The sequence below is a fragment of the Tribolium castaneum genome, chromosome 1, assembly GCF_031307605.1.
Source record: "Tribolium castaneum strain GA2 chromosome 1, icTriCast1.1, whole genome shotgun sequence".
NCBI lineage: Eukaryota > Metazoa > Arthropoda > Insecta > Coleoptera > Tenebrionidae > Tribolium > Tribolium castaneum.
Genome location: NC_087394.1, coordinates 26,000,846 through 26,020,500, shown reverse-complemented (window position 1 = coordinate 26,020,500; position 19,655 = coordinate 26,000,846). Strand labels below are relative to the sequence as shown.

The 19,655-nt window shown below is 30.1% G+C and overlaps 1 protein-coding gene across 2 annotated transcripts in view; it reads right to left on the bottom strand.

The window, feature by feature from the left end:
* The window catches only part of LOC103312803 (early growth response protein 1), a 182,555-nt gene that overhangs the window by 45,447 nt on the left and 117,453 nt on the right, over nucleotides 1-19,655 (bottom strand). The window contains exon 1 of one of the 2 annotated variants that reach the window (XM_008194341.3): nucleotides 13,019-13,363. The exons of the other annotated variant lie outside the window; for it this stretch is intronic. The gene's annotated coding sequence lies outside the window, so the exon portion shown is untranslated. Of the gene's footprint in view, nucleotides 1-13,018; nucleotides 13,364-19,655 lie in introns of those variants that run through there. 2 annotated transcript variants of the gene reach the window in all.

Genomic DNA, 19,655 nt, shown 5'->3' with positions numbered 1-19,655 from the left:
TTTTAACGATTATTAGAAGAAAATTTCGCAGCAAACAGCAAAATTTTTAACTAAAACAACGTAATTTGGTGATTTTTTTATCGAGGTGTTTCGTAGAATTTTTATGAGCTTTTCGACCGTCAATTTATAATTTTTTGATCAATTCTAGAGGACTTGAGTGAAATAAGTGAATTTTTATTAAAAAAAAAAAAAACTGGAAAACTCTGGAAAAAAGCTAAAACAACGTCCTTTCCGCAAAATTCGCAAAATCATCCTAAACAAGTCGGAAAAACCATCATTTTGGATGAAACTTCTCAGATTCAATTAGTTTCTTACTAAAAAAAACATTATTTTGCAATAACATTTTCATTTTTAACCCTTCCTTTGTGATTTTTATCCTGTTCTAGCGAATTTATGTGAGATAACAGACGATAAGTTTTGGCTGAAAGATAAGCAAAGGTAATTTCAATCTTGAGCGGTAATTATTTTTCCGTCTATTTGAAAATTTCGAGAATAGTGCGTTGTTAATTTGTTAATTTAGATATTCGCTTAAGTATTGGAAAAAAATAGAAATTTTGCAAAAGTAGAAAAGTAGTCTTTAAATTTATTGTGTAAGTTCAAGATTTTCTGAAAACAAGAATTAAAAAAAAATTTTCTCCCAAAAAACTTAAAACAAGTAAATTATGGAAATAATGTCATTTTTGGTATTCATGAGACGCTCGTTAGACTAAAATTTTGCAAAATAAATTAATCTTTAACTCAAAATCCTCTGGTTCTAATTTTGTTATTCTCGCAAGCAATTTTTCGCTCCAAAAGCAAGAAACCACTTTAATGTGCTCATTTTTTCATCTGTTCTAGCAACTTAATGCATAATATGTGAAATTTTGTTTGAAAGAAGGCTAAGAAGCTCAAAGAAGTACTAAGAACATTGTTTTTTTTTTAATATTTTAAGTAGTAGGTATTTAAAAAAAGACAAATTTTTTTATATTATTTTCTCTTTTTCGCATATTTTTTTTTAATTTTCGCAAAAAACATTACAGGGAGTCACGAAATGGCATGAACGAAGTGAGTGTCATAAGAATGTGTCAGATATTATAAGAAAATCACTCAAAATCCTCTAAACAGTAACAAAATTAGATGATCTAAATTTGTTTTTTTTGATGGAGTTTAGCAAGAAATTTTTCGCTCCAAAAACAAAAAACCAAACCAATAAGGCAAAAGCATCTTAAATTCATTTCTTTTTATGGCCTTTTTTTAGAATATTTGCAAAATATATTAAAGGAAGGTCATGAAATGGCACGAACGAAGTGAGTGTCATGAGAATGTATCAAATATTGACAATTATCATTACGCACCTAATTTGAAAAGTTTCGAGAGACATTAAAAAAATCATGCAAATCTAGTAAGACTTGCGTACGTTAATTTCAAATTTCTATTTTCAAGCAATTTAACAAACTGATCAGAACGTGTGAATTTACTTGAAAATAAGACAATTTTTTGAACTGTTCTATTACTAACTTGTTCCATAATGAAATCTCGATTTGTGTTTGTGTTTATAGGTTTGTTTTTAGTATGAAAAAGTGTGAATTTATGCTATCACAAAAATAAAAATAAAAATTGTTTTGTGAACTTATTAGGTAACTCTTTATTTTGTTTTGACCCACGACCCACCACTGGAGGAGCGTGACGTTTATTTTCGAACTGGGTGCTGGTATTCGGCAATGACGTCCAATGAGGGAAAATCTAGGATTCTGGGATAGGATAATTCGGTTCGGACGTCATTATGACGATTGCGTTAATTAATCTCGAGGAGTGGATGCACAAAGTCCGAGAATAGATGCCCCAATGCCGCCGCTGTCCATACAATCGTTGCTAATTTTAGTACTTAAGACAAATCTATTACATACTTGTCTTTGTTCTTCGATGCCGAAGAACGTTTGTTATTTTTAATGTGGCTCAAGTATTTCTCTCTCAAACAGGAAACTTGTACCGCAATTTTCTCCGATTTTGCGAAAGCTTTTTTTAATTAGTAGAGGAAATCGGGTTCGAAGCAACCTGATGCAAATTGGACCGTTGTGATTCTTATCAGATTTTTATTGCCATTACGGTGAAATAACAAGAAGCGAATGGCTTGTTGGTACCAATTGGTTCGTTCGAAATCGGCGATTTTGTGCAAAAAACCATTTCGGGTATTGGGCTAAACGGGTTCGCAACGCCGACAGATGGCTATCTCTGAAGAGATAAATTGCAAAAAATATGACAAAGAGGGCACGATTTTAATAAGCCATGCTAAAGTTGGGCATTTTCTCACTAACAACAACTCCATTAAATATTAATTTCAAATTTCTAACGAGTAGAATGTCCCAGCGAAGCACTTTTTTACAGACAATATAATAATGATATCAGCGATTTCTTTTAACCATTCGTTTAGTTGTAATAACATAAAATCTTATTTTTTTAAAGAGAAATCATAGGCGGCTGTGATATTTTTGAAAACGTTATTTTTTCTGATTGGATATGTCTATTTGTGTAATATATTTAAAAAAACAACATTTCGCTTCATTTTATAGTAGGCCATAAAAAAATTTTGGATTTTCAATTAAAAAAAAATCAGTCCAAACACCAAAATCAAATCCTATCTGCGGTAAAAAATACATAACATTATCAACGTCACGTCCATTGCACTTCACTAAATCATAAAAAAATTTCATCAAATGATAGTGACACATCGTTTTCAATTTTCTGCATTTTTTTTTGTAAATCTCAAAAGATCGAATATTATAGTTCAGTTGAAAATAACTTTAACATAGCATATTTTTATAATTTCACATTTTTTACTTTAATAACTGTTCACAAAATTTCTAGATTATTCACACCTTTTATGTGAAATAATTTTTCCATGGCCAACTACTTTAAAATATTTTAAATATATTTTAAAAGTATATGAAACATCAAACTGTTTTTATATTGTTTCCAGTTTAGAAAAAAAATAGATTTTCGAAAATGTCATAGCCAACTATGGTTCCAATTTTAAAAAATACAACTTTATGTTATTATAGATAAACAAATGATTAAAATGATTAAAAAAAAACGCTGATAACATTATTAAATTCTGTGTAAAGAAGTGCCTTCGTTTCAAATGTGTATCTTATAAAAAGAAAGATATTTTTTTTTAATTTCACTTAACTGTCAACTTTTGTTTAAGTCAAAAACAAATAGAGAGATATAGTTTTAACCAAAAACTCTTAGTTTAGGAGAAAATTGTGCACTCTGTACAGAGTGATTCATAAACAATACAAAGTTGTTTTTTGAGCAATTAGCTGGGACACCCTGTATTTATTCACTGAAAACCCTCCCTGAAGTGATTTGCTTGATAATCCATTCTCCGGAGTCAAGCAGCTCAAAAATAACGCTTTTGTACAAGAAATAAGCCAAGGCTAACTTGCTACTTTATTCACAATTATTTGACGGTTCTGCCATCCGGAGACCAATTTGTTAAATTCCCTGACTAATGAATTTTTTAATTTGTTAAATTGTGCCATTTTTTGGCCCATTGTATTGTTGGCTGCCTGAACCAATTAGTCCCTGTCCTATTTTTATTGTTTGGCAAGGACTTATCTCAGTGTGTGATTTGAAATTTGCAAAAATGGAAAAACTCTGTGATTAATAGCAGCGGAATTCTGTTCGTTTCCAGACCAGCATTTGCAGTTACTAATGGTTAGAATGTTGTACATTCCTCTGAAATAGTTTATTAAACTAAAAACCAAACGTTACTCGAATTCCGCAAAAATCCGGCGTTGTTCTAGTTCTGCCAGCCTCGAGTCGCGATTAAAAATGAATATTAATGTAAATACTGGGTGAATTGTGACGCAAGTGGCGAATTGCGGCCCATGTTTCGTCCCGAAAATCGCGTGAATCTTCAGAGTGTTTGCTCACGTTGCACAATCTAGCTATAAACCGAATGCATTTACCGAGGTATTTGTCTTGGGTACTACACGGTCAACATGTTCAAACAGCGCGCAACCTTCGGAGGACGAACCGCTAGCACCTAAGCAAACATAACACATAAACATTTATGGTAAGAGCTAGTAACGTTTAGCATGCTAATGACTCGAAGGAGTGAAGTGTGTAAACCGCAGTGTGGGAGGTCATATTTTTATTTCGACACGTTTATAGCTTGTCCTGTTACACCCACTTTTTATATTTTTAATCGATTCGATTCCACGCCATTTAAATATTTAGCGCAACGAGGGAATGTTTCTAATTAGAGCAGCGAGGACTGGAACGAGCCAATTACAGAGCAAAATTCAATATTCTCCTTTTTATTATTTGAAAATTCCACACTTTGCGGCAAAATACGGCAGGATCTGAGGTTTGAAAATAAAGATCGGTCTATCAATTATTATCACGTCGTCTCATATGTGAAATAATTACCACATTTAGCAAATTTTCAGCTTGTGAAAAAATTCATAAAATAGGTCAAGTGGACAACAACTAACCTATTGCCAATTTTTTTAATTTAAAATAAAATTAAACGAAATTTGTTTAAGAATTCAAAAAACTGCAACATATTTCATTCTGAAACATTTTTTTTAATTCAATCAGATACAAACTTAATTTGTATTACGTAAAGCAGACAAATATATTTATTATTAATCAACAAGTTGGATGCCTGAAGAAGAACAAAACTTATTCGAAACGTGACGATTTACGATTTTACCTAAATTGTTATTTAATAGAGGAAAGCTCTAACTGTATTTAATATTATCAGAAACTGTATTTTTTAGATAATTCAATATGTCAGATTGATTAAATATAATTTATAGTGCAACAAGAACCTCAAAATTAAGTATTATTTTTATATATTTTATATAATATGAGATTGAAAATTAACTGAATTAGAGCAAGCTGTGCCTGCGCACTCTGCGGAAATGCGGAACCTTAGCCACATTTTAGCTGTTGATTTACGGCCGCAGTTTTGAGGTTATTTTGTTTTATGTTGGCCTTACAGATGTGGCCAAAGTTACGCTTTCAAAACTTGCTCTAATTCAGAATATTCTCGATCTCATGTTATAATTATGTAGATTTTTACAATCAAAATCAAAATCTTTTTTTTTCGTCTTTTCAGACAGCTAATCTAGAAAAACCTATTTGTACCAATATTAAACGACAGACAACAATTCAGTAGAACTTTTACATCTTGCGGCTATGTAATGTCAGGTTTTAAATTAAAAAAAAAAAAAACAGAAAAAAATCAGTCTATCTATTCTCAAACTGTGTGAATTGTTGATGATTCCTTATATAAACACTATTTGGCGATGTAGAAAACCAACTTAAATTAATAATTTTATCTTTTCATTCGAGAAAATTCTGAAGTTGAAATACCAACATTGAAACTAGAAGACGATTTTGTGGAAATTCTGAGTTACTTATAATAGATTTAAACTAAGGAGAACTGAATACTGGGAAACGAACCGAAATACAAAATAACTCGATTATCTGTATCCAAAAAATTAATTTTAATTTCGACTACGACTAAGTGAATAAGTGAATTTAAATACAACTGTTCGTTCATTAATTGCTTAAAAAAACATCAAGTTCATAATAGGCAGAGAAAAACTGACGATTCAATTTTTGACGACAAATATGAGAAACAGATTTCATTTAAAATTTGCTCTCCTTCCCATATTTTAAAAACGCTACGGTTAAAGGTACAAGACAAAAGTAAAAGAGTACAAAAACATACCTCTATGTTTATTTTCACCATCTTAAAGCTTAAATTTAAACGGTTAAAGACAAAGATATGATCTCTAAGACTCTTTTCAAGAAAATTTAACTCAATAACTTAGTTCGTTGCACTTTTTTGAATCTTAAGCACATTTGCTGCGTTTTAAAAAATACAGGGCGAGTCAATAGTGGCTTATTTAGCATTTTATTTAATATGCAACGAATAATACTAGAATAATATTGCTTACAGCTGATCAGATCAGTAATCGTTAAAAAAATCAAAATTAATCCACAATTACATTGAGTAATCAGGTTTGTCTTGACAGATTTATTAAAATTTCATTGTGACTATTATTATTAAAGAGATAAAAAACCAATGTTTTTGCGATTAGTGTTTTTGAAAATATTAAAGTATCGGAGTGGTAAGTGCAATTTGTGTTTTTGGTTGCATCTTAGGACATGTCAGCAATAACCCATTATTGACTAACCCTGTCCGAGTAAAAAAATTAAATTTTCTTCTATCAGCCTGTAATTTTTTTGTTTTAAATGCTCTTAGAACTAAAAATTTCAAAACAAATATAAATTCAGAAATGCTGTCATATGTTTAAATTTCAGGCAAACACCGTTAAAATTCCCTGATATTAGATAATTTTTAATTACCGCTCTGAATTTTTTTAATTGTGGACATGAATAGAGCAAAATTCGAGAAATTCCAAATCTCAGCAAAGCGTGACAAATCCGCTTCCACTTTACGGCTTATTAACAACGCTGAGATCGATATTAAAATATTTTCCTTTCAGATAATCCGAATTGATTAGCTTCAACTTCCCTAATTAAAAATTTCGCCTAGGTGGTCCTAGTTGTTTACAGCGAGCTGTTTTCGTCAACCCTCTCCTCATGCAAGATTTATATCGTCGTCCATTTCCAATGTAAATGAATTTTTCCGTGTCATCACGTTGTTTTCATCCATTTGTTTATAGTCAAACACTCGACGCTCTCGACTACTCCATCACACAATTAAAGAAAAATCAATAGTGGTGAGAGTGGCGAGTCACTTAGTAAATTAGCCGCCCCTGGATTGATTTTCCCATTGAAAAATCGGGATAAGTCGGTGGACTGTGTGAACAACTCTTTCTATATGTTTTGAGGACGTGACAAACGGCGGCAATTGACTTTCCCAGCTTTGTTTGGGAACCGAACGCGTGATGGTCCGATTTAATTGATCGTTTATGAACAATCATCAGCGGAAAAACGTTGGTGTTGATTACGGATCGCCGGAGGAGCATTCGAGTATTGAGCAAACTATTAAATGAAGTCATAAATATAAATTCCAGCGTCTGCCTACTACACAAAGGACGTGATTCAAATTATTTTCAAGATAGGAACCCGTATCGGAGCGTAGATCATCATAATAAATCAATATTTCGTGTTAAATCGACTCCGGCTACCTACACGCTTACTACACTTTCAAGTTAATTACTACCACTAATAAAACAACGAGATAAAAAGCTGGAATTGTGGGTAGGTTCAGGCATGATTTATTCAATCGCCGATTTTCAAAGATTTTTCAACGTGAAGTGAAAGTGCCGATCTACACACACACACAGTAGCAATGCAGTGGTTTAATATTCGATATTTGGGTCAGTGATTTAAACGCCGAATCCCGTTCGATATGTAAATCGATGATTTTTCGAGACGAAAGCTGCGACATAAACCGAACAAAAGGTCGGATGAAATTCCGCCAAGAATAGGATTGTTACTTCAGGAGAGACGGGATATTTATGATGAGCGCTTTTATTACGCACGACGCGACATTTTCATCGCGGACCAAACCAAAAATATGCACAATTCCGAGCTGTCCACAAAAACAAAGTCGGAACCTATTCCGAGTCATGAAAATGAGAAATGAAATGTTGGGAGCGCGTCAAATTAAAGACTTTATTTCAGTTATTCCTACGACTGCGACGATTAGATTTTTTTTCCAACAAAAATTAGATGAGATGGTTAAAGACAAAATTAATTGATAATTATACAAGACATTATTTTATTAACACCGATTTTAAACCTCAAATGATGGGTTCCAAGCTTAAATTTTATTTCTACTGTTCCTACGACTAACAACTAGCACTAACATTACGCAATTTTTCCTTTGCAAACCTGGAACTGATCAGTCATTAAGTAACTGTTTTTGGGATATTGACGTTTTGATTATATTTTTAATTGATTATATTAATTAATTAATAGTACTGGCTAGAGAGAAAATTTATTCAAAAAATATTTCAGCTGCTTTTTATTTGTAATTTTGGCGTTGATGTTGTCTTTATATTTTAACTTTTAGTTCTTTAAATTTGTTAATTTTTTATATTTTTTTAAGATTAACTTAATTCTGACTTTAATTTCAATTGTTGGTTGGAGGTATCAATTAATTAATCAATTAATTACAATTACTTATTCACAATGGCGACCTTTTTTGTTATAATGTCATATTTTTCAATAGTAACTATACTTTTGTAGCAAATGTGATTTTTATGTGAAATTGAAAATATATGGAGTTGACGTTAATCTCTTCTGATAGTGTTTGTGGAAAAGTGAACGGAAAGTGTTGAAAAATTTAAAAATGGTCAACCACAAGAACAAACAAAAGACGAAGGTATTTTAAATAAATATCTTTATCGATGCGATGAAAAAGATGGTTGGTTTTGATTTGTAATTAATTTTTAATTTTGTCACAAAAAAAAGTTTATCGTCAACGAAAAAATATTGTAATAAACTCGTTTGTTAATGAGCCATTAATAAACTCAACTATTAAACAGTTTTGTTTCAAACAAATTCGTTTATTAATCGCCTTTATTAACAAACTAGTTTATTAAATAACTATGACTATAACAAATAGTATAACTACATAAATTCTGAGGAGTTTAGAAAGTGTAATTTTACAAAAGTAAAACTGTATGTAATAATAAATAAAAACTAGAATGAACAATGTAATTTTATGTACATGTACTTACTAACAAACAGTTCACACAAAAAATGACACATTATTCCATAAAATGTGAACATTTCTTCAAATTAGAATTAATCCTTTTACGTCTGTCAACTTTTGTTGAATTTTTATTCACTTGTTGCTAGAATTTCTTACAAAATGACATTATTTGACTAAAGTTACAGTCTAAACATTAATTTATAATTAATTTTTTTAGTAGTGTATTTTTGCATGAAGTTCGTAATTATTGCAAAAAATCATAAAAATTACATTAGACGACCAAAACCACACAATCTCACAACGATTTACAAACAAACGCAAAGTAAAACGTAAAATGCAAATTTTCTTAGCGCTTCAGCCTTGAAATTTCTATGTACTCATAAAAATCAGAATTGTTATGTAATTTCGACAATAATTCATAAAATAAACTTGAGGAAAATGTAACAAAGTTTTAGACGCTGAGGAATTTTTTTGAAAAAATGGATTGTTACAGAGAAAATTGTAATAACATATTAATTTAAAGTAAAAGTATAAATATAAAACCCCGTGGAGTACGAAATCAAAAGAACCTGGAATTTTTCAGGTGTACAATAACTACATTAATCTGAAGTAGGGGTTTTATAAAGTGTAACTTTACAAAAATGTAAAATTGTAACTTTTTTCAAAATTTGTATGCAGTAAACAATTTACAATACAAATGTATGTTCATGTACATCAGTCAACAGAGTTTTACACAAAAACATTTAAATATAAAATTATCAAAAAAAGTTACATTTGTTTAAACTGAGATTATTTTTTTTGTGTTTGTTAACTTTTGTTGTACGTATTTTTATAAGAAAAGTTTTCAATAGTTGCTAGATTATTGCAAAATTTACACTATTTGTATGTCAATTTAAAATGTAATTTTTTGTGTATTTTTTTGGTACTAGACGAGTATTTTTGCCTAAAGTTCTAAATTATTGTTAGAAATCATTGCAAAATTCACATTATTTAACCAAAACCACACAAGCTTACAACAATTTACAAACAAACACAATCTAAAATGTGAATTTTCTTGGCGTTTTCAGTCAGCCAGATAGGATTTCCATTCACTCATAAAAATTACAATTTTAAATCGTAAATATTTTCAAAAGTGTTAGACGCAGGAACCACCAGATGGCGAATATGTCGCGAATGTTGCCTGATGAAGGCAGTTGGGTCGAAACACGTGTCGGTTTTTGTAGTTCGCTCTGATTCACTTTTGAGGTGTTTGAGTTATGTTTATCCGGCGAGAGTGACAGATTGCCCTCTATTATAATATTCAAATTTGCGTTATTAGCACGCCGAAGCCCATAAATAATAACAGCAGCAATATAAACATAATTAAGATAATTAAATTTTAGGATGAAGTCGGACTAGAAATTTGCATTTAACTCTAATTAAGTGTCCAACTAATAATTATTAAAGAAAATGCCTACATAATTTTTCTCTCAAGCAATCGATTAAACGTGGAAAAAGTCGGCATTTTTTCCAAAGTTAGTGTGCGACTTGACGCGGCCACCAAATTCCGATCAATATAATGATGGAATTCTTGGTGGAAATTTATCGTTTGAAATAGAAGAAATTTGCATAAAGTCTCTCGTGTGATCTTATGTGTAGGTTATAATGTAATTTCTTATTTATGCACGTCAGTGGTGATAGATGACGACGATTATTAAACATGACAGCGTCGATTACGAGCAATGGAAAAATTACAAAATTTATTGTTGGAAAAGCGCTCAAAAAGCAACAATTATGCGTGCTACCCAAACAGGTTTATCATCAAATGACATACGCCAGCATTATCAGGTTTTCCTAAAGTCGCAAACACTGAACATCAAACAAACATAATTGACTTCCAATTTAATTTGCCTTTGTTAACAAGTTATTACAGTTGACTTTAGTTGTTCTAAATTGTTACTATAGGACAGTAACATTTTAATTCGTACTTAATTTGCCGTTTCAAAAAAAAATAGTTCAGGAAAATTGGCAGTTTCAATTTCTCCTTTTACAAAATAGATAGCATTCAAATTTTAATTCGTTAATTTGTGGATTCCCAATGCAAAATAATTCACAACTCAATAAAAGTTAGTTTTATTTTAAATTAAAATTTTAGTTCGCTTTTTGTAAATCTCTTGCACGTCTTAAGATTAGAATGAAAAATATCAGTTTTCATTCATAAATATTCTTTATTATTTTTGATTTTTTTTACATTCTCTGTTGAACAGTTTCACTTTGACTTTAGTTTTGTTTAAATCTTTTTCTGGTCGAAAAATTAGAATAGAAAATGTAAGTCCTGTTAATAAATATAAAAAGTCAAACTTATTAGAGCCATTTTTTCAAATTGTTACACTCTTATTTTCTAAAATATTGCACTAATTTACTAATTGTCCTAAAACTGGAATAAAAGTTAGATCACTTTTATTCTCTTCTATTAATTTTTTTTCACATTTTATCATTTAGTGTACATTTCTCTGACGAACTGTTTTACAACACAGGTAACATTCAATAATAATGAAATTTTAATTCGTTAATTTGTCGACTCCCAACGCAAAATAGTTCACAACTCAATAAAAAATAATTTTATTCTAAATTAAAATTTTAATTCGATTTCTGTAAATCGGTCATAAATCTCTTATGTGTCTAAAGATTTTTCTTTTTTCATTTCTCTGTCGACCTGTTGCACTTTTGACTTTAGTTGTGTTTAAATCTTTTTCTGGTCCAAAAAATAGATTAGAAAAACGTAACTCCTGCTGATAAATGTAAAAAGCCAAATTTTTTTAAAGCATTTTTTATTTCTTTTTTCCAAATTGTTACACCATCTCGTTTTCATGTCTCTCACAAACTATTTTACAACATAAGTAACATTCAATAATAATCAAATTTTAATTCAATGCAAAATAGTTCACAACTTACAAAGTAAGTAAGATATTCTTTATTGTTTTTTTTTTTTTTCATTTCTCTGACAAAGAGTTGTATTTAAATCCTTTTCTGGACCTAAAATTAGAACTGAAAACGTAACTTCTGTTAGGAAATGTAAAAATTCAAAAAAAATTAAAGCCTTTTTATTTCCTTTCGACAAACTTTTACACTTTTATTTTAATTATTCTAAAATATTGCACTACATTTACTAACTGTTCTAAAACTGGAGTAAAAGTTGCATTTTGATTCTACATATTGTTCTAAAAACAAGCTAGTTTACAGAACTCTTCATGCAACCAAACTTTAATTCGTAATTAATTTGACGTTTGACAAAATACTAAGCAATGGCAATTCAAATTGGTTAAATTTTAATAAAGCAAATGGCTAATAAATCGATATATTTTGTCACACTTTTTTAACTTTATGTTCTGAAATTATAACGGAGCTATTAATTCTGCAATAGTTACCTGCCTAGAGTAAAAATTTGAATGTTGTTGTTTGACTCATTTTTAACCAGATTATTTTATTTAACTTTAGTTATTATAAATTGTTACTAAATCTCTTAAAAGTCTTAAAGTAAAAAATGTATTTGCTGAGTAACCAATGAATTGATAATTCTTTTACAAATCAAAATTTTATTCTTTTTTTTTCAAGGGAGTTTGTTGCTAAATCTGTAATTTTACCAAACTGTTTCATTTCGACTTTAAATGTTCTAAAATATTACTAGGTAAGGACGAAGACTTTCAGTTGCAATCAAAATTGAATTCGTAATTAATTCGACATTTGACAATACAAAGTAAATCACAATTTATTTAAACCAAAGTATTCTTTAATAATCCTAGATATTCGTAATTATGCTAAAGTTTGGCTAAAAAACGTCCCAGAATCGTGACTTTTCAACTGCGTATTAGACCAAGAAGCATATTTTTGCCCTCATGACGTCTTCTCTATCGTCTATCTATAATTAATTAAATGTTTACATCTAGCGTTGCTCGAAGTAACACAATAATGTAGGTTGGTAACACCCGCTTAATAAACTGTTGTATTGTCTAACCGATATTGCGCGTATCTAATTACAAGAATGTAAAAGCCGTCTTCTATCAAATAAATTTCCTAAGCCGAAATATATCGAGCAAGTCATGTCGAATTCTTCTCACTGTGTCAATGATCTGAGATAGGATCAGGCTACCGGTCCTTTGATTGTTTATATCTCCACTAATAACCTCTTTGTTTTTCTATGACACACTTATCATTAGTTCGTAATCACTGCATAGACACAGGTGGTCCTTTAATCACGGAAAACCAATTAAAGCACAATTGATGATTTATTGTAGCATTTTTTCCCTTAATAATAATTATGAATAATGCATGATTGGCTGAGCTACTCACCGAAAACTAACAAACGGTCACACCACCAAACCGAGACAAGAAAATCCAACGAAACAAACCCAAAAATAAAAAATAAGTAAAGTCACAAGTGCTCTCACATCACTACAATTCACTCGGTATTTCGCGTGTAAAAGTCTGTTGGGAGTGGAGGCAGCGTTCTCACCAAGCTAGTGTCGGGTTCCGACTGATGTTTAGGAACGATCAAAGCACCCACCGTGGAGTGGTGGCCAGGCGTCGGTGATTCGTTACTCGCAGATCTGCCTCCAACGGGTGTCTTTGCCCCACCACCCACTTCGGAAGAAGAGGCAATTGCACTCAGTTTCGGAGCGAATTGGAGACGGGAGCTGCGATTTTTAATCGATGCCATTCATTTCGAGCCTTTGTTTGCGAAAAATGCTAAGTTGGGATTGTTTCAAGCGCGGAAAAGGTCGCATATTCAATGGAAAAACAATTTTGTTGTTGCAAAGCCACCGAATCCCCAAATCATTCGGTTTTTCTTTTTTCGTCTTATTAACCAGTTGTGTTAAAATATTTACTAAATCACTTAATTATCCAAGAATTAGTGAAAAAATGTAAAATTGCGTGAATTGATTTCACGTAATAACAGGAAATGCGAAGAAATTCCTAATAGGTATGCAGCTAAATATTTGAGATAAATTAATTGATTTAGGTTTTTTCATTCTCATAGTTGTACAATTAAGACTTTGACGTTTCTTTTAATAAATTAATAATTATGATTAAGTCTGAATCAATTCATCTAAAAAATACTTTGCATTGTCAGATTAATGTCAAATTAATTAAGAAATAAAATTTGATTGCAATTAAATGTGTTTTCTAAACTGGCTTTTACAAAACAACTCAAGTCAAAAATGAAATAATTTGACCTAAAAATTGAACTCGTCAACAAAATGTACAACGTTAAAAGTGACTCTGGAGACAAAAAAAATTATAAACAAAAAAATTAACAAGTTTTACACTTTAATAATAATTATGTATAGGGTAATTAAAGAATACTCTAAAATGTTTGTCAATTTATACCTACTTGACAGCAAATCATTCATCTACAGGCTGAGACTGAGTACGACTTTAGAGCACTGTAAAGAATTACTTCACTAGTCCAAATATTGAAAAAATAATGATTTGGGGCTTCCTTACAAAGATACCTTTGGCCTGAAGGCGCCCCCTTTGAATAACGTTTTCTCCATTTTGCAGAAAAATAAGACAAAATTTTTTCATAAAAATGAGACGGCAAATTACAATTTTTTTTAACTTTTTTACTTTTCCAATAATTTGTTTTACACTAGGTATTACCTACTTTTTATAATCATCATTACCATAAACAACAAGAAACATTGAAATTTTTAGTCGGCATTTGAAGAAAACGCATTTCAAAAAGTGCACCTTCAAACCAATGTAGGCAATTTTTCTTTATTTCTATATTTGAAAGAGTGAAGGTATTCTCTACAATGCTCTGAACTTGGAATCCCCCAATTTTGAAAGACCCTGTATATTACTTGACAAAATTTACTTTTTCACTTTAATAATTAACTTTAGTGTCAACTAATTTTAAGTCGACCTAAACTTAATGTTAACTTATAGTAAAGTTTTTTTTAAGTCGACCTAAACTTAATGTTAACTTATAGTAAAGTTTTTTTTTCAATTAGTGTCTTAGGTCTGAGTTAAAAAAGCCTATGTTAGCTCAAAAGACAGAATTTTTCGAAGTTAAAAATACATTTTTCTGTGTTCACCTGAAGTTTACGTTTAACTCGAAATTAGTTTAGCAATGAAATAACGGACCTTATAGGGATCTAGAAGAGATCAAAAAATACAAACATGCCAAAAATAATTATCGAATTGTTACTAACTCTTCACTGCTCACAAGTGAATCAGTCTAGAAGAAAATTAAAAAGAAATGATAAGAAATACACAGGATTCTTACTTTGCATTTTGTCCGCTGGGTTTTGTTTTGAGACATTAATTGTCTACGAATTTTTGCAAAATCATCAAGTAAAATTAAATGGTAGGTACTTCCAAAATAATCGCAATTTTAATTCTTTGATAGAGAAAACAAGAGCTTAAATCTCTAAATATTAGACACGTTTCGTTGTCTTGAATGTTATGAAATACGAATTTTGGCCACTATTGTGTTAATTAATGTGACAGAAGCAGAACAAATTTGTTTTCATTACAACACAAATTTTCAGTTTATGTTAATCCCAAGTCGTATATTTTAGAGCAGAATTATGGCCGCTTAAAGCTATTATTTTAAGATTTCATGTCTTAAACATCGTGTATTACATGTTAAACTGCACAAATAATACCTACATTATAATTCAAAAGTCCAATTAATTTGTTCTATTTAAATTACAATTTACGGCTCCATGAAGCTGCAAAAATGAGGAAACTATCATCACTAATGTTTTCTTAGATGTATTAACATCCAGTCATTTTTTAAGTGTCCAAATTAAGTAAAAAAATTATTTACACTCAATTTTTGTTTTCGTTATTTTTTAATGTTTAATGTATTTATTTTTTATCGTTTTGCAAGCGATTTGGGCCAATTTCTCGAATTAAAGTACTACTGCAAGTAGGTACTGTATTAACAATGTAGAAGAATTTTCATTAGAATTAAGCGTTTCAAAAAGGAAAGCGTTTTAAATTTCGAATCAATAAATCTAAATTTATAAAAATTTTAACCGATGATTTGATAGAAAACACGAAATTTATTTTTTATAAGGAAAATATAAAGTTATGTAAGAACACACCGTGATTTTCATTCAACGACTCCTTATTAAAGTGGTGTACGATTTAAAAATTCAATTAGCAAGAATGAATAATGTAACTAGAAATAACAACATTACTGTCCTTCACATGCTATATGTCGTCAAATTAATTTCAAACCACAGGTTCCACCAAAATAATTTCAGTTGAAAGACTTATTTAACAATCTTAGGGTCGGTTTATAGAAAGCTTTCAAAACCGGCCCTTAGTGATTTAACAAAAATAAAACAATAAATGCATAATCCTTTTCAGGCGTTTTTTGATTTTTTAATTAGAAAATTGGCATCAGTTATCATTAAACTAGATAGTAATTTTGCTTAAAGTACCTACTTAGTACATTAATCTTTTTTTGTAGGTATACATTGTTTTCAATTTTAAATTTGTGCTGTGAAAAAAATTATTGTCCTTTTTTGTTCTTTCTTTTAGAACGCCTTCATTTTCTTCATCAAAAAATGAACTCTGAAAACCACTAAAAGTCATCTAAAACAAATAATTTCTCTTCCTATTATTCAATGTTTTCAGATTACTTTAATTTCGAACTTATAGGTATACTTAGTGACTTTACATAAATAAAAAAACAATAAAATGCAATGTTTTTTTGAATTTCCTTTGATTTTTTAAAGTGAAAATTCTTAATATTAAACAATTGTTGTACTTTTTTTGGACATAGTTCATTAAGAAAAATTGCAATGTTGCTTAATACCTACTTACATCAACCTTTTTCTTGTACATGGTTGTACACCCTGACTTTTTAAATTTAGATTTGATTGAAAACATGAGATTGGAGCACCCTGTACAATATTCTGACATCACACATTAGTGTTTGAACTGGCGTTTATTCGACCGCGAATCCTATAAATATCTGCAAAAGTTTGATTATTTACAAACATCCAAAAATTGACGTCAAGCGTTATCTAACATAAAAGTGTGCCATTACGCAAGACAATAGTGTTGCGTCCGTAGTTTTGCAATGATGGTTTACAAACAGGGTAGCAGTCCGAAATTTGCCATCACATAAAGTCAACAAGGTCAACCAATCAGTGCTTTAATAGACTTTAATTTGCTAGCCGATTGGTCGACCTTGGTAGTCAATGAATTTGTTTTAATTTGCGAAAATTTTATCAGCGATATTTCGTGATGTTCGACCATAATTGCCACTTTCGTTTCATTAACTTATTATAGGTGGAGGAGGTAATAGTTTTGGAGCTGAGGGCTAAACTCCTTTTTTAATTGCTCTATAATTTTTTTCGTCGGGTGTGTAATTTCGTGATTAGTGGTTGAGGATTTTTCGAATAGCACCAGAGGGATCCAAGGTTTGTGTAAGACCTACACATGGTTGTGTTGTGATGAAATCAATGCTTTGAAAATCAATTTTCTCATTACAACGAAAACCCACACTGGACTAGATAGTTAAGTGATTCATTAAATTCCCAACCATGTTCCTATCTCTTAATTATAAATCTGTTAATGAAAAGTACACGCGGTAAAAAGAAAACCGATTAACGTTGATTTAATTTATGATAATAAAAAGTCATGATTTGTTTTGTATTTATAATAGCGAATAAACGTGGTGAACTCAATTAATAATTGCAGCGTAAGCGGTGGAGTCATTATCAATTCCTTTGTTATAGCGATCTTGAAATACTGCTGCGTAGCGGACGCGATTTAAAAAGAATATTAACGCAGATTGATTTGTTCAAATGATATCTCAATACGACAACGTCAACGAAATTACTCGGGATTTTCGACTCACTGCAGCACTCACTTGCACATTTTTATTCTCCCACATTTTTATTCTCCCACATCGGAATTTTATAAATTAAAAATGCTATTGTCTAGAAACCTATTTGCGTAAAATAGCAGTGTAATTTGGGTTTACGGCTGGACTAACGTTGGCTAAAAATAAATTTCCCCAACTTCCAGCTCCACATTATTATCACCTTTCGGAATCATAAGAAACTTTGATCAGAAATTGCCTAACAAATTTTCGTTATTTCCTCTTTTCAGACGAAACAGCAAATGTTTTTCGAAAATTGGTCTTTTTTCGCTGTGATTTTTGTCAAATGAAAGATCAAAATAAAATACACCTTATTGATTTTTTATTTAAAATTTCAAAATTTCAATTGAAAACCTGACCTGACCTGACCTGACCTGATGTTTTCAAAACGAAAAAATATCAATAAAAATTGTAAAAATTTGTAATTAATAAAAATTGTATTGAAGGTAAATATTTGAATTTTAACCGTCTTATCCTTGTAATCCTTGTAGCTTCCTTATGTTTTTTTGCAACTTTTGTTTCTTGATTTTGTCATAAATAACATTTTTTGTGCACGACATAAAACTTTCATCTTTTTCCCACTCCAAGGGAACTTTTTCAATGCAATTATTTCTTTGTGTGCCTATTTAAAGATCAAAGGACTAGGTACACTTCTTATGGGAATTTAAGGACCACTCAAATTGGATAATTTTTATATTAATTGAAGGGATTCTGAAGATTCCGAAGAAAAATCATTTTTAGTAAAGGAAAATCTTTTATAAGATTTTGAACTGAAGCGAATTTGAAGCCATAAATACTCGTAGATTTTTTTGTATTTCTCAGTCTAGGTGTAGGTCATCTCACACAAATCAAACTTGAATAAAAATATTAGGTACTTCAAAAATATGAATATAAATATATAAATACAAAAACCATCTGAATTCTGAAGAGAACACTTACCTACTTCTAAATATTCCAAAACGAAAAAATGTCAATGTATATATATAATTTAAATTTTAATTATTATACTTATTTATATTTATATTTATTACTTTTGTTTTTTTTAAGTTGTTTTCCTTAATTTTGAAAAATTTAAAAAATTTATTGTAATAGCTACTGAAATTGTAGTAGTTTAAAAATTCAGTTAGCAACATTTAATAATGTAAAAACTTGTTGAATTTTAAGTTAAAAAGGGTCATCACATTTCATTTTTAAAACGAAAAAGTGCCAAAAAATACTTAAACAAGATAAAAAATATTTCTGAAAATGTAGTAGGTTTCGTCTGAAGAGAGATTTTGACATCAATGTGTTTGTAATATAGGTATTTGAATTTTAATATTCTTTGTTTTTTTTTAATTTTATGTTCCTTATTGATTTTGACAAATTTAAGTAGATATTACAACTTATAATAGGTACATACTGAAAATGTAACTTATTAGTGTTCTATTTTGGCATTTACATTTAGCAACTGTATACTGTGAACACTATACGTTCAATTAAATATCTGATCAAAATGAGCGTGGCTGTAAAATTGAATTGGCAACATTAATTTAATTCGCAATTAAATGCGTGATTAACTGAACAAATGTGATTGGTCCAATCGCGTTGTTAACTTAACAACGAATTAAATTATAACAAAGTTTTCTATAAACCAGCCCTAAATAATGTAAAACTGACAATTTAAACGCGTAAATGATTGCCAACACTGAAATACTGGCATAACTAAAAATTTTGACATTTAGTGTTGATAGTAGTCACAGGCCACTTTAATACAAAATGTAACTGAATGCAACTATTAAAAAATAAAAGTCTAAGAACAGTGTATTTTGCGGAAGAATTTATATCCGCCAGTCGATATTTACGACAGGCGTGCATCCTGTACATAAATTTCCCCGTTGAAAAGCGTCTACAATTAATAAAACCGAAACAATATGATACTAATTTAAAATTCAAATCGATTGTACCACAAAAATATATTCCGCTTAATTGCATCAATTATTCAACGTAATTTCAGAACTCACACACACCTACGTGCATGTGGCAGCCGTTAGAAGTTATTTGTGGTAAAAATCGCGGCAAAAGCGTCCGTTAAAAAACAGA